Source organism: Belonocnema kinseyi, chromosome 2 (genome assembly GCF_010883055.1).
Source record: "Belonocnema kinseyi isolate 2016_QV_RU_SX_M_011 chromosome 2, B_treatae_v1, whole genome shotgun sequence".
NCBI lineage: Eukaryota > Metazoa > Arthropoda > Insecta > Hymenoptera > Cynipidae > Belonocnema > Belonocnema kinseyi.
This window is the reverse complement of record NC_046658.1, coordinates 40,476,099-40,493,621: the sequence shown is the minus strand read 5'-3', so window position 1 is coordinate 40,493,621 and position 17,523 is coordinate 40,476,099.

The following is a 17,523-nucleotide window of genomic DNA, read 5'->3' as shown; positions in this document are numbered from 1 at the left end:
ACATGAGAAGGCGTATCGAAATCGGCGACCAATTATTAGTCATAATAAGAGTAGGGATATGTAGAGTGGGATAGAGAGAAAATGTAATTTAGAAGAGAGAGAGAAAGCACGAAAGAGGGGGGAGCTAAGGACCGCTACGACGGTACCGAAACTTCCATCGCCGAAGTCAGAGACCAGAAGCAATCTTGTCCCCGGACGCGTCCGGTTCTCTGGCAAATTTGTACAATTCGCATTCTGAATAAATTATTTTGTTAATCTAATATCACAAAATCTATAGTTGTCAGTTCATTTTGTTGCCTAATTATCCGTTTTTAGAAAGAAGAGAAGAGTTTCATCGAAGGGTTTGGGTTTCTAAACCCTTAATTGCGGTAACGAGCCAACGGAGCCGAACAGGATCTATTTTAATAAATCAACGTGAAATTTTTGAACTTTTAAATTCGGGATAATTCCGCGCCAAATTCGGCTCCGCGTGTTACAGTCCCGGTCTGGTAGTTCCATCTATCGTTGAATTGTACAAGTTCCTTGATTGCCGCTAAATTTTAATTTTAATATTTAATTATTATCTTCTCTTCAGTTTCCTCTGAGTTCGTTTCTGCCTTAAAGTGTTGAAACGCTGGCTTGAAACTGGGATAGAAAAAGGCATCTTCTTTTAAATTAAAACACTTTTTACATTCTCATCATTTATGATTGAGAAAGTATTAGAATTGTCGGAAATTTGACATCACACTCTTTCAACGGATCTCCACGTTTCAAGACCCCTGAATCCGAAAATCCGGTTTTCGCGATGGCGTCTGTCTGTCCTTCCGCCCGTCCGTCCGTAAACACGATAACTCTCGAAAAAATTAACGAATCAAATTCATCTTTGGCACACTTTTTTAGGTCCTAAAAGAAAGGACGAGTTCGTGATATGGATATTTATAGTATTAAAAAAAAACAATTTATCCTGATGACTTTTTTCGATAAATAGAAAATTATCAGAGTTATAGCGTTTTCAAAATTTTTTTCATTAAACGAAAATCAAAATTTGAAGCCGAAAATCACACGATATGGAAAAAAGTCAAAAAAAGAAAATAATTTCTTTTTGAAACCCCTACAAGATTATCGTAACTGATTTTTGGATTTCCTTCAAAAATCGAAAATTCAAATTTTGATTGCACAAAAAATAATGGAAAATTAAAAATTCCATTTTGTGGATAGACTATGTAGGATAGGAAAAAAGGTTTTATGCGTGAAAAATAACGCTGAAAAAATTAAATAAAAAAAATGTGTGGAAAAACGACGGAAGTTGCGAGAAAAAAATCCAACAAAACCTGTTTACAAATATCTGTCAGAAATCGAGCGCGCAGAGCGAGTGTCACGATGAGAATGTGTACCTCAAAGCCTACAGAGCTTTGAGAAACTTAATATTTGACTATACTTAATGAAGTAGACAATTCAGAATATGAAGACGCATATAAATACTGCCATCTAAAAGAGATCTTTTTGATTAAGTTTTTTTCAAGCATTCCAAATGAAAAGAATAAATATCCGAGCGCGAAGCGCGAGGTGTAATTATGTTCGAGCGCGAAGCGCGAGGCAACCTATTTTTGAGCGCGAAGCGCGAGATTCAACTGTCGCGCGCCCTAGGCGCGCTCAAACTGGCGAGCCGTGCCCGCAGCGCGCGATGAGAATGTACCCGCCAGGCGGGCAGATTTTTTAATTGCAATTTAGTAATTTCTTTTATATTTTATCCAATTTTAGGTTAAATTAATTCACTTTAGGTCAAATTAGGCCACGCACTCTCACAATTAAAAGGTTTCTTAATCAAAATGCATGCAATTTTTGTATAAAAAATTTGAAATCTAATTGAGAATTAACGTAACTACTCTGAACTGACTACACGCACGTACTGAGAGCTGAGAGAGACAGAAGCTCTAGCTTGTTAAAAGCATCCCTTTATATAGACCTTTTTGACTCATCTACTGTCTAAAAACACTTAATCATCCCTTTTTACGACCCTAACGCACGTGTGACCTTGTCTAGGGATGATTCACGCGTGCATAAATTTCTACCTGTCTAGGGACGCCCACGCGTAATCTGCTATTGACTGCTTATTTTTTATAGTTATTTCGCAACTAAATTCCTTTCCTATGAGTAAGCGCATAATTTATAGTAATAAATGTCGCATTTAGTTACTGTTTTTACGGTAGAAACATTTTTATGGGTCTCTGACTCATCCGCATGACCTATTTTCCACGCTCTTAAATTGTTACATTTATTATAACCTATGACCCTATAAATTCCTAATGAGTGACTAAATTTTATTCTAGAATTATCGAGTAACAATTATACTTAAGAAATCCAAATATTTCCGAATTTCCCGCTGAAATCAAAATCATTCATGGTAATGTAGATTTCCAGCTTTTCAGCATAGCTGTTGTCTAGTCTCACGCTATGGACATAGGAAAAAAGGGACTAGGCATGCCATTGCGGTGGTGATGCAATGAGGGGGGAGGTCCGCCACCTTTTGATGTCCTGCGACAAACATGGCAGCGCCCACATGTTTATATTTTCATTGACAGTTCGTCGGCAAAAATGCTCGTGCGCATAATCAAATGGCACATCGTAAGATGGCGGCAGTAGAATGGCATGTCTAGGCCCGTGTTTCCTATGTCCATGTTTTACGCCATGAAACATAGACTTGTAAAATGAGAAGCGCATTATGTCACAGTGGCAGCTTGCATATTCCCATCTAATATAGTACCTTATCCATAGGGTTCGTTCAGGGCGCAGTCCCTTGGAGGTAGGTTAGTAGAATAGTGGAAGTTTTGACCAATGAGGTGACTGCTAGAGCTTGTGCAGGCACTTATATTTATGAAGAATATAAAAACGGGAAAAGCGTGCGATTAAAAAATTGTAATTGCTTTGCAACATATTTGTAGAATTATAATTCCGTAGTATGCACACGGCCGATTTTGGAAATAACGAAGAAAGTATAGAAATTTTCTGGTGTTTTTTTAATACTGAGCTTATTTTAAATCATTTGCAGTAACTGTATAAAGTCTGCTAAAGTAATGTTTTTATTATTTTAACTATTATAAAAATTAATTATAAATGGTTAAAAACAGAATTATTGATTATAATAATGAAGAAATATTGTGATTATTATAATAATACAATATAATACAATGTACTTGCTGTACTAGACACCCATTAAGCGTATCATGTCAATTTTTGTCATTTTCGGACGTTTTACAAGTACTGCTTCTCTTTTTAAGCGTTTCTTAATAACTGAGATAAAAAAATTGTATTTAATTGAAGTAAAATACCAGTTTCATCCTAATCTAAAACTTAAATTTTTTAAAATGTTATCATTTTCTTACGATGCTTTCATGATGTAACTAGTTTGGTTTTTATTCGCCAAAATAATTTATTTCAGGTAGTGTCTAATTTAATATACAAATAGTCCCATTTAATAATTTTCAAAACCAAAAAGTTTAATTTAAAACTTTAAGTTTTAATTTTAAGTTTTGACTTAAATTTAAGTTTAGTTTAAAACTAAAAATTGAATTTTCAAGCTTCTGAGTATGTAAATTTGGGAAACGCTGTGCTACATCATGACGCGAAATGATTTGAATCGTTAGAAAAGCGTCTCTGCACTGTCATGGTAATCAATATGGAGGCAAATTTAACGAGGGTTTTGACACATAGCGCCCCCGATGGTCATCCAGTGAAGTAAGGGAAACGAGCGCGAAATTCGAAATGTGTAGTTTATGAGAACAAAAGAAGGAGCATATTTTATTCATTAGAATAATATAAATGGTATGTTCTACATGAAGTTTTATGTTTTACTATTCCCATTTTCATTGAAAACAATTTTTATAGTAATTTTTTTATTTAATTTAATTTAAATCGATAATTAATATCCTTTATGAAAATTGAACAATTTTAAATCCGAATTTATTTGTTCTACCTTACATTTTTATGTATTTTGTGAAAATTTATTGTTTCTCCGTGAGAAAAAGGAATCTTTTCGGCGGAAAATAAATTTTAGATGAAAATTGATTTTCTTAACCAAAAATTCATTTTTAGAACTGAAAATCTTACTATTCTAATTTTTATTAAAAACATTTTTTTATAGTAATTTTTAAATTGAAAATTATTGTGCTTTATGAAAATTGAACAACTTTAAATCGATATTTATATATTCTACCTTAATTTTGATCTTTTTTGATGGACCTGTATTGTAGGTTATGTTTAAGGTAGACGGAGAATTTCTTTACAAATTCAAATATTTGTTTGACATTTCATGTATTTTGTGAAAAATCTTTTTTTCTCGATGCAAAAAATTAATCTCTTTGGTGGAAAATAAGTTTTTATATGAAAATTAATTTTCTTATCGAAACTTCATTTTTATAAGTGAAAATCCAAGTATCCCAATTTTTATGAAAAACCATTTTTTTATAGTAATTTTTTAATTTAATTTTTTATTTCATTAAAATGTTTTCATGTAATTTTTCACGTATAAATATTTCGAGAATAGTTTCTTCTTAGTTAAAAATTTATTTTGTTCCTATTTTCACTATACCAAGCTTTTGAGAAGTATTTTTTTCATTTAAAATTGTTACGATATAAAGGTGATTTGCTGAAGAGGTGGATGAACTGTAGATGAAAGATGAAACCGTGGCTTTTACAAAATTCTGGTTATCAAATGTCAGAAATTTAAAATTTTTGAATTTTCCTACTTAGTTCAGTGAGAACGAAATTCACAGGATCTCCTTCACATTACTATTAATCTAAAAAATCTCAAGGGGAAAATTAAAGTTGGCCTTTATCGTAATATACATTTTTCAGTTTTTCTAAAAATTAACGTTGTTTTGGCAGTTTGGAAAAATTTTCAACTTACTCTAAAGAATTGGAGATACAACTTTTTGAAATGAAATTTTTGTATTTTTTTCATAATTCGCTTGAGTTCGTGAAAAATATAATTGATGAAAAACAAAAAAATATTTGTCTCATATTTTAAATTGGAAAATAATATTTTACGGCTTTTAAACTAAATAATAAAACACTTAATTTTTATAATATTTGTTTAGTTGAAAATTTCTAAGGATTATATTGTCCTCGATCAGAACGAAATGTATACAATATTTCTAATATTTACAAATTATGAGCTTATAAACATGAAAAAATGCAACAACAAAGCAATGAAACAATTAAAATCTAAATGTTAAATGAAACTGTGAAATAAGTTTCAGACTGATATGCTAATGATAACATAGTGAATAAAGAAAATATTTGTTAAAATTTGCTCACAACAAAATATAGGTTTAGATCCTATAATTAAATTTGTATAATATTTACGCAATCGCATTTTAAGTTTTAAATATTTGAGGATGTTTTAAAAGATGTCAAGGAATTTTCAATTTATTTTTCATAAATTAAAACAATTTCAAAGAATTAACAAAAATTTAGAAGGATCATTTAAAAAAATTCCAAAGTACTTTAGAAATCAATAAAAAAGTTCTAGATTTTTCAAAATATTTCAAAAGATTTGAAAAATTGAAGAGAATTTTAAAAGGTTCCAATGGATTTTCAATTGATTACAGAAATTTAATATCCGATTTTAAAGGATTTGAAATATTTCAGGGTATTTTTAAAATTTTAAGGAATTTTCAAGAGCTTTAAAAACTTTCAAGAGATTTCAAAAGATTTTAAATATTTGAGGATGTTATAAAAGATGTCAAGGAATTTTCAACTTATTTTTATAATTGAAAGGAATTTCAAAGAATTTAAACAAATTTGGCAGGTTTATTTTAAAAAATTCCAAAGTACTTTAGAAATCTTTAAAAGATGTCAAGGCGTTTCAAAAGATTTTGGAGGTTTCGATATATTTGAGAGTATGTTAAAAGGTTCCAAGGAATTTTCAATTGATTTCAATAATTTAGTATAAGATTTTACAGGATTTAAAATATTTTAGCATATTTTTAAAATTGCAAGGAATTTTCAAGAGCTTTGAAAAACTTCGAGAGATTTTAAAGCATTTAAAATATTTTTGGATATTTTAAAACAAAATTCTTCTTTTTGTTTTGTGTTAAAAATCAATTTTTTTAACTACAAATTTAACTATTCTATGTTTTATTGAAAAGTGATCTTTTTTAGTTGAAATATTTTGTATTTTATTAAATACTCGTCTTTCTTAGTAGAAAATTAATCTTTTTTGTCAATAATTTAATTATGATTAAACATTGATTTTTTGTATACAAAACTAGACTTGGTGGAAAATAAATTTCTTTTGTGAGAAATTCATGTATTTTATTTAAAATTTCTTTTTTTAGTATACAGTACAGACTTTTGGATAAAAATTTAACTTTTTGTTCAAAAATTAAACTATATTGTTTAAAACAATTTTAACCATTTTTTTAAATTTATTTATTTTCTTCAAAATTTATGTTTTTGGCAGAAAACTAATTTTTTTATTTAAAAGTTGAACTAATATTATTAATAAATGGTCAACAAGTCATTAATATTGATATAATAATTTATAATTATAATATTACCATGAATAATATATATAATAGTAATATTATCCATTCTGCATATTATATACACCTAAAACATAAACTCAAAATCGACTCATGCATGAAATGAAGAATCACACGAAACCAATAAATTTGGATTTAAAGTTGTTTAATTTTCATAAAGGATATTAATTATCAATTTAAAATTAAATTAAAAGATTATTATAAAAAAAATTGTTTTCGATGAAAATCGGAATAGTAAAACATAAAACTTTATGTAGAACATAACAACTACATTCTTCTAATGAATAAAATATGCTCCTTCTTTTGTTCTCATAAACTACATATTTCGAATTTCACGCTCGTTTCTCTTACTTCACTGGATGACCATCGACGGTGCTACATGTCAAAACCCTCTTTCAACTTGCCTCAAGCGATCTCGTATCCAGTCACGAAGGAATAATAAGGAGACCTAACTCCGTTCCCCCACTTGGCAATAGAAACATTACCGTCAGTGATACGCACATTACAGGAAGATCTTAGATTTGAGTGCGCAGGTGCGCAGTTGTCCTCTTCCTATACATGGAAATGTGCGAGTGAGAAAGTTTGTCAAATTGTTCCGGGTTGTGGACGAAGTTATACGCCGAAGAAGGCAAATACACTTCTTTTTCTTAAAGCCTTCACTGTAAGTACAATAAACGTCTGATATATTTTATTGTTTTACCTGTCGTTGATCCTTGAGAATCTTTAGCCTATTTATCATATAAGAAATTTAAAAGGTACTTACCTATACGTTTCCTTCTAAAAATCTGTTCACCCATTTTTCGAACAAGTACCGAAAATACTGTTTATATATTTATTTTGTGTATCTTTCGTATGATGATCAACAAAAGAACACAACCTATAACTTACGTCAATTTGACAAACTTTCTCACTCGCACACTTTTCCATGTATAGGAAGAGGACAATTGCGCACCTGCGCACTCAAATCTAAGATCTTCCTGTAATGTGCTTATCACTTACGGTAATGTTTCTGTTGCCAGTTTCAGATGGCTTTCCACGACGAAAAATGGTAGGTGGAAGTGAGTGAACACTGAAATTGGCGGGAAGAATTGGCGGGAAGTTGGAAAGTTAGCGCACAAACAGAATAAAACTCGTGAAAACTTTGTTATAAAAATAAAATTGAACAGTATAAGAAAAAGTAATGGGATTCGCATCCGGAAAACATATAGTCATTTTGGGAGAGGACCAAAATACGATTGTAAACAAAGAAACAGGAAACATCTTAGTGTATGACACGGAACGTAGGGTAGGGTGGGGCGAGATGAGCATAGTTGTCCTTTTGACGTCAGTACTTAAAATCTGCTAATTCATTGCTTGAAAATAAAGCATTATATATATTCTACAAAGATTTTAAATTAAAATGTTGCCAAGATAAAAGAAACTAAAAAAGTATATGCGGAATTAGAAACGAAAATAAAGAACAAGTGCGCTTGACTCATATTGCCTCATGCCTGGGAAGGGATGAGCTAGGCATTGGGGCGAGATTGGTCATTTAATTAAATATAACCAAGAGTTATTCGCGAATTATATCCACATGTCTTTTAATAATTATATTACAGAAATTAATATAGCAATTTTTTGACTTGACCATGTACATTGTCCCAGTAAAAGATAATTTCTACAATACGTAAACTCCTAAATACTAGAATTGTCTACTAGAATTACTGCATGACACTGAATTTCATATATATTAGCGTATTAAACAGTTTTTTTAAACGTCTGCCGTATTTTTTAACCACAACCATGTTTTTCTTATTTTCATAGCATCTTGCGAGTTTTAAAACAAATTGATTTAAGAAATACATCAGAAAAACAGTGCTCTCTCTCCTGGTGGATAGCGACTCATATTATTTTATCATACCTATAACAGCGCTGGTGTCATACTTTTCTGAGAATTTTTGTCGACAAGATTAGTTTTTTATGCGTTTCCCTACCGATAGAAATCTCTGAGTATTCTCAAGCGAAATAGCCAGGCCCATTTGAGTCTCTAAGGAGAGTCGAATTGAATGATTTAGTCTTTGAGATTTGGGTCCTTTTCAAGATCCTTTTAGTGGTCCTTTTAAGAGTGGTGCGACGGTAATATAATGTTCCTTTTTGTCAAATTATTAACACTTTTTTTTTAATTGGTGAATTTTCTCATTATACTTATTTATGATTATAACCTATATACTAATATACGATTTTCTAGTTGAATTAAAAAATGAAGACTTTTTTGGCGTATCTCATTCCATGTACGAGAAACGCCGTGTCAACCTACCGATTAAAGTCTCTGAGTATTCTCCAGCAAAATAGCCTGGCCCATTTGAAGCAAAGTGGATTTGAATGATTTAGTCTTTGAGATAGGTTGAGAGATTTGGATGCTTTTCAAGGTCCTTTTAGTGGTCCTTTTAAGAGTAGTGCGACTGTAATATAATGTTCTTTTTTGTCAAATTATCAACACTTTTTTTTTAATTGATGAATTTTCTCATTATACTTATTTATGATTATAACCTATATACTAATATACAATTTTCTAGCTGAATTAAAAAATGTTGTCTTTTTCGGCGTATCTCATTCCATTTACGAGAAACGTTCTATAATTCCAATTTTAAGCATTAAAAAAAAAAGTTAGATATCTGAAGTCATCGAAACCCATAGATTCCGAATTATTATGTTTTAGGCTGTTAAATATGAAATTTAAAAAATCTACTTCTAAATTTTAATCCGAAAGCTTAACAAAGGACCCTTAAGTGTCGGCTACTCTATTGAGATAGCCTCTCTGCTTGTTATTTATGATCGTATTCTTATTTCAATTTCGGAAAGGATATTTTAAAGCCTTCAGACCATTTAAACGAGCTTCCTGGACCTTTAAAAATATCTACCTGAGTGCCTGCGGAGAATTTCATTGAGATTCTTTGACCTAAAAACTTTTTAGTATATACTCAAAGATTCTTTCCGGTAGGGCTCTGTTTGTTATTTATGATCGAATTCTTATTCCAATTTCAGCCTCTCTGCTTGTTATTTATGATCGAATTTCTATTTCAATTTTGTAAAGGACATTTTAGAGCCTTTAAAACATTTAAAAGAGCTACCTGGACCTTTAAATATATCTACCTGAATGCCTGCGGAGAATTTTTCTGAGCTTCTCTGACCCTGGAGAATCTTTAAAATATACTCAGAGATTTTTATCGGTAGAGTTACACCATAATTAACACCCTGCACAATCTGATAATATAAAACATTGCATCCTAACCTACTGAATGCTACACTAAGAGGTTAGGTTAATGCACAGAAAGAGGTGGCTCATTCCTCCCCAGAACAGTGGCCCCGACCTAACCTAAGTTGATGTGAAGAACATCACTACTTTTTAGGTTATGGTGCGCTCTTTTAATTTGCAAAAAAAGAAAACAAGCCAGGCGTTGTCAATAACTATATTATCGACTGCATTCGGGTTCATTCTAAAATGTTCCTTAAATTGTTTTGCGATAAATTGTGCAATAATTCTGTCATAAAATCCAATTATTCTAATAGGCGTTTCTCTCGGGCATCGAACTTTCGTGGAAAATTCCATTAAAATGCCAGCACTTTCCACCAAAGATATTATAAGCATAGATGCGGCACGGGATGTCGGAGTGGGAGAACGATATATATATATATATCTAACTACATTTTTGCATGCCTCAAGGTGCTGCCCTCTTCAACTTTTCGATGTTTCTATGGAAACCGCGTCCTTTGCCTACTTCTACGGGAGGGGTGGGGCCAAGGCGAAAGCCAAACTGAAAGAGCCGGTGAATTTTTGTTTCTCGATTCTCGCGCTTGCCTTCGCCAGCCATATCTATAGCTCACTCGGGGCTGTCTATTCACGCCGAAAATATTAAAATTAATGAGGGCCTAAGATTATTATATTTATTATTATGTTAAAATTAATTAATTTCTTTTACGGTTTCTTTTTAAAAATGGCCACTTTTGAGATAGTAAATAAATTTAAAAAGTAAATAAATTTTAAATTAATTCAGAATTTAGTTAAATGAAAAAGTTAAATTAATTCCTCATCTGGTTTCTTTTAAAAGAGAAATTTCCGAAATACTATAAAAAATAAGTTTAAAAAAATTCTTGTCATATTTTAGAATTCTAGCGAAATTTCAAACATTATTTTGAAAAATATAATTTTTATAAAAATAGTTCACTGTTCACTGTCTCTGTAGTGTCGAATTGACAATTTACATTTAATTCCGAGAAACATTTTAAGGTTTTCACTACTCATTTAATTATTTATCAAAATTATATTAAAATTCTGTTTTTTGTTTGTTTTTGTTTCTTGATTATTTGAAACGAATAATCTTTTTCCTTATAATTTACAAATTATAAATTACAAAAACCAGTAACTAGACTGTGCCTTGCAAATTAAAATTTAATTTTAAAAGTTTGAGAGAAGTTAACCACTTGCAATTCTTATGCTCATCAGAATTCACAACTTCAAAGCAATCCAAATAGTTTATAAAAATAATTCAAAGAATCGAAGAATCCAAAAACATTCTAAAGAAATATAAGGCGTTTAGGGGTGCATATCAGCAACTAAGGCTATTACAAAAAAATGGAAAAGGAAAGAATTCCAAAGAATTAAAATAATTCAATAATTTTTTGCAAGCGGGAAATGACCGGAAATTTGTTTCCTTGATTAAAACGGCCACCTGGATTTCTTAGTATTTAAAAATTTATTATATTCTTTGGTGTTTTCTTGTAAAAACAGTTATACTTTTTCGTACTTGTAAAAAAATTCCACCAAGGATTGAAAAAATTTTTGATTTTATTTATTTCTTCAAGTGAATTTTGTTTAAGTTTGCAATAACAAAGAAAAACTATCCAATTAGGGGTTATAAGGGTTTAAAAATCGTGATTCATTTTTTTTCATAAATAGTTTAGAAGTAATTTTCACATTGTACACATCAGCTGGTTTTTAAGTATATTACATTGATGATGTGTACAATGTGAAAATTATTTGGAAACTATTTATGAACAAAATAAATCACGAGTTTAAACACTTAAAAGCCCCTAATTGGATATATTTTCTTTGTTATTGCAAACTTAAAAAAAATCCACTTGAAAAAAAAGTCAAATCAAAAATTTTTTCAATGTATATATACGCTATGCCTTACAGCTAATAAAATCCCTCGTATCAGTTATTATTTAAAATTCACTTTCAACTGATTTGAATGCAATATGAAACGCTTTTAATTCCTATGATTTAAAGTCGAAATATATAATAAATTTGCAACAAAGAAGATTAATTTTCTTACCAAAAAAGACGATTTTTTAACAAATTCCATGAATTTTCAACCAAATATTTGAATTTTTAAGTTATGAAGGTTCCATTTCTAATCAAGACTAGACAAGTTGCAATTAAAAAAAAAATAATTTTTAACATAAAAAACCAAATTGTCAACAAAACAAGTTCAACTTAATTTTCTACCATATTGTTAAATCATTAATCGAAATATACTAATTTAGAACTTAACAATTGCATTTTTAATAAAAGGACGACGTAAAAAAAATCAAGAAAATTAATTTGCGACCAAAAAGATGAATTTTCAACAAAACAAAAGAATGTTCTAAAAAATAATTCAATTTTAAACTTATAAAGTGTAAATTTCGAACAAAAATGTAAAATTGCAAATTTTCAGATAAAAAATTAATTTTGAACAAAACAAAAAACCCAAAATGTCAAGAAAATTGTTACATGTTAAAAAAAGATTAATTTTCAACTAAATCTAGAAATTAAATTTTCAACTACAGAGTCAACCCCAAAGATCAAGGGGAGTCCAAAAATATTAATTTTTAATGAAAAAGTTCAACTTCTAACAAAGTCGTTTAATTTTCAATTAAAGAAGATAAATTGCGAAAAAAATAGTTAAATTTTTAACCAAAGAAATGAATTTTCCAGGATTGTATTAATGAGCTACCAAAATAAGACAAGCTTTCAACAAAATATATTAATTTTTAACAAAATTTTTGAATTTTGAAGCCGGGAGGAGCAATTTTAAACTAGAAAATATTAATTTTTAATAAAAATATCAATTTAAATCAAAAATGAAATGTTTATCTTGTTAGTTAAAGAAAATTAATTCTTATTAGAAAAAACGAATTTTCAACAAAATAGTTACATTTTTAATAAAAGAGTTTAGCCTAAAAATGACTTTATCCGCAGAAGATTAATTTTCTAAAAATAGAATAGTTAAATTTTTCGACCAAAGAGGTGAGTCTAAAACCAAAAGAATAATTTTTTTACAAAGTAGTTCAACTTTTAACCAAGCTTCTGTATTCTTAACAAACAAGATGACTTTTTAACAAAATAGTTTCATTTTTTACAGAATAATAATATTTGCAACTGAATACTAGAATTTTTAACCAAACGAGTTTAATTCCGAACCACAAATATAATACTAGACTTTCTACCAAGAAGGATTTAAGCGAAAAAATGAAAAAAAGGGGGTTTCTTAAAAATAGAGAAAAAAGAACAATTCTTTAAAAGTGAATAATAAGGAAACTTACTTAACAACAACCACTTAAAGTTTCGACTTTTGTATTTAATGAAATTATCCTTATAATGTATAGTTTAAAATTTGTTTAGCATAAAACGACACAACGAAAAATCGACAAGACTCAGAAAACGAAATTACAACAATTAAAAGAATGACAGAGAACAAGTATATTGGGACTATACTTAAGAAACTTTGTTCTCAATTTCATTTATATTGGATAAAATATGAATATTGCAAAGAAAAGTGACCATTTTATTATACTTAAAATTTTTATTTACGTATGATATGTATGAAAAAAAGTAAAGAAAAGCATTGCTTTTTAAAAGCCCTACAAGATTATCATACAAACTTTTTGGATTTTCTTGTAAAGTTGAAAATTCTAATTTTTATTGCACAAAAAATAATGAGATATGAAAAATCCCATTTTGTGGTCAAACTATGCAGCATGCAAAAGAAGATGAATGAACAAAAATTGTGATCTCAAAAAAGATCTACAAATTCGTTAATAATCACTTCTTGATAGGAGGCGTACGTTGTGATTTATTCGCGAAAAATAACATTGAAAATATAAAAAAAAAAAACTTTGTGCAAAAATGATACAAGTTACGAAAAAAAAAAGATTTAACAAAAATTATTTACCCGAAAAAGAGCTAAAAATTTGTTATGAATTACTTTTTGACATGACACGTAGTTTTTGTTTTTATCATAAAAATGGTATTAAAAATAAACATGAAAAATTTGTGGAAAAACAACAAAAGGTACAAAAACAAATTGATTGAAAAAAGTTATTCGCCCAAAAAGTGATACAAATTTGTATTAATTTATTACATTCTTATTATTTATGATGCAGAAAGTATTATAATTGCCCGAACTTTAACACTACAACATTGGTTTTGAAAAATCCTACAAAATTTCTTTAAACCACTTTTCAATAGGACTCGTAATTATGTTTTATCGTAAGTAATATATGCAGATAATCCAAAATTCCAATATCACGCTAAAAGACGCAAGATACGTGAAAAATCTTAAAGATGACTTGTAGCGCGCTCATACTTGCAAGCCACGGGCACAGCGCACGGTGAGAATGTGCCCGCGACAATAAATAGTTCATTTACGGATTATTTTATAACAAACTAACAATTAAGAGATAAATGGTTTTGAAACTTTCCAATAATTTCTGAGCTTTTAGTTTAAATTGAGAAATGTAAGGCAAAAATATTTATATATTCTGATCAACCACTCGAGTAAAATTCAAAAATAAATTTTTTCAATTTTGAAATTATGGGTTTCTCAATTTAAAAAATAGGGATAAAATTTACATACATAGTAATACACATAAATTTCTATAAAATGTTATATAAAAAATTAAATAAAAAATAATTTTATTATATAATTTTATCGTTTCATTATAATGTATTTAATTCATAATTAATTACACAAACATAGAAATTTACAAATTATTGTTTACTTAAATTAATAATCGTGAGGGAGGCGGTATTCCTATAACATTTAACTCTACATCTGAAAACTCCAAATCGCTAATTATACATGCGAGAACGCTGTACGATCATATTTATTTAAAAAATTAATTATTTTAAATTTCAACTAAATATGTTTATCAATTAAAACTTTTAATGTCTTGAAACGTATAGTTTCATTTAGTAGAATTTCTACCGCTTTTTTTCAAAACAATAAAATAATATTATTCATATACAATAAATTTTAATTGCAAAATGACTAATTTTTTCAATAAAATACTAACTTAAAATTAACTTTTCAAAATAAAAAATCATTTTCAATGTTCTTAGCAATCCCAACAATTTTTGTCATTCTTTTTAAATACTGTACAATTTTCAAAAAGCTTATTTTTTTTTTAAATCTGCAAAAGTCTAAATCGTGTTTCAAATTATTTGAAATAATTTCAAGTTTTAAATTAATTCTGAATCTTTTTTAAATTAAAATTGTAGCGTTTAAACTTCAAATTTAGCTCATTACAAATTTAACAATTCAAGGCTTTCTATTTCGAACCATTCTGTTCAAATTTGTATAGTTTTTAACAGTCGCTTGTAATGGATTGTTTTAAATGAATGGTCAAATATTGCTGATAATTAACGAAATTTTCTTTTTTTAATTAAAAAATTTCAAATTGAATGGGCTAAAAGTAAAAAAATTTTATACTGAAATAATATTTCAAGTCATAATAGAAAACAAATTAATTAATTTTCTAACAAATAATTGGTGTTTTAACTAATACAATTTACGAGATAAGGTTTAACCAAAAATGGAATAGTTCAATTTCCAGACAAAAGCTGTGATAAAAAATTGATTTGAACAAGGAAAAAAACGAATTTTCAATAAAATTGTTAAATTTTCAAGGGAAAAGGTGAATTTTTGACCAAGAAGATTAATGTTCTATAAAAAAAAACGATTTTCAAACTTAACCCATCTATAAGATTAATTTTTAATCAATCCTATAATAGTTACATTTTCAGATAAAGATAAATAGTTTTTAACGAAAAAAACTTATAGTCCACAAAGTTGTTGAATTGTCAACCAATCAGATGAATTTTCGACGAAGAAAATTAATGATCTACAAAACAAGAAAAATTTTAAACAAAATACATGAATTTTCAACGAAATTATTTAAGTTTAATGTCAAAAAGACGAATTATATACAAAAAGTTGAATTTCTTAAACGAAAAATATGAGTTTTCAATCAAAGAGTTAAACTTTCAACCAAATAGTTCAATTTTCAACCATAATTATAAAACCTTGTTAAAAAAACGTATTTTTTTTACAAAGTAGTCCAACTCTTAGTGAAATAATCGACTTTTAAACCCAAGAAGATATACATTTCATATTTTAACCACCAAATTGCATTTTTGACCAAAAAGATTAAATTTGTACTAAGGAACGACAATTTAATTTTAATAAATTTTTTAATTTTAAATTCAAAAAGAGTATTATCTACAAAAATGCAGAATTTTTAACCTAATTTAAAGGCAAATAGTTCAATTTTCAACTATAATTATAAATCCTTAATAAGAAAAAATTATTTTTTTACTAAGTAGTTTAACTTTAAGAGAATAATCGAATTTTCCACGCAAAAATTATGATTTGAATTTTTAGTAATATAGTTTCATTTACAACAAAACGACTTTGCAACCAAAAAATATTTACAGTTGAACGAGATGTCCAAACGAGATGAATTCCAAAATCACCTATTTCTTTAATTTTTTTCAAATGCGTATCAAGATTTAAATAAGACTATTATAATATAACATAATTATTAGGGTGGCCCAAAAAATCACATTTGAGAAATTTTAACGGACTTGTTGGCCAAATCGTTCTAGTAGGCAAATAAATGCATGCCTATTTTTTTTATTTTCGAAAAAAAATATTTTTAGAACTCGCTGTGGCCATTTTTATATCTTATGGAGTTTAACATGTAAAATATTTCCAATTTTTATTTCTTCGATTTTGGACAGGAAATTATACGCCAATTTATTTGATATAAAATATACTTGTTCACGTATCAATGAATATTGCATTTATCGCAATTTTATATCTCAGAAATATTATGCAAAAGTTTTAGGCATATCAAAAATGGCATATAATAGCAATTTTTGGAAGCTCATTGGGACACTCAGATATACTTGCGTAACTTGACATTTTAAAGAGACATTCTTTAGACTATTGAGAATAGATTTCTAAAGAAAAAAATTATTAAAAGTATAATTTAAATTGAGTAGAGCGTAAGAAAAGATTATGAAAAATGACGCATTTAAGTTAAACAACGGCTGAAGGGACTGCAGGTGGAGGGCTGCAAAAAAGTTGACCGTCGGTCAGTCCGCTCATTGTACACCATATTTGCTGTCATCCCACGCTGCGGTGACTGACAATGAGTTGAATGGCAGAGTAATAATAAGTTAATAAATCTATAGCTGCTCTCTGGGTTAAACCTGTAGCTAGTGTAAGGATTTCTTTACTTCAAATCAGGAAACTTTGAAGCCTCAGAGCGAGTTCTAAAAATATTTTGTTTTGCAAATAAAAAAATAGGCATACATTTATTTAAATACGAGAACGATTTGACCAACAAGCCCGTTAAAATTTCTCGAATGTAATTTTTTGGGCCACCCTAATAATTATAATAGTATCATTAATAATAATAATAATAATAATAATAATAATAATAATAATAATAATAATAATAATAATAAGAGCCTCGGTGGCTCAGTTGGTTAGACACTCGGACTTCACCTCAGAGTTCCGGGGTTCGATCCCTGAGCCAGTACCTCTGGAAATTTTTCAATGTACCTTTACCGAGGTTCTGGTGGTTGGGAACCCACCTTAAGTTGTAGGTCCCCCCATCGTGTACTTAACTGCAACCCAGTCCGTCAATGATGGGGTCAAACCAGGCTTTGTCCAATATGTCTGGGCAG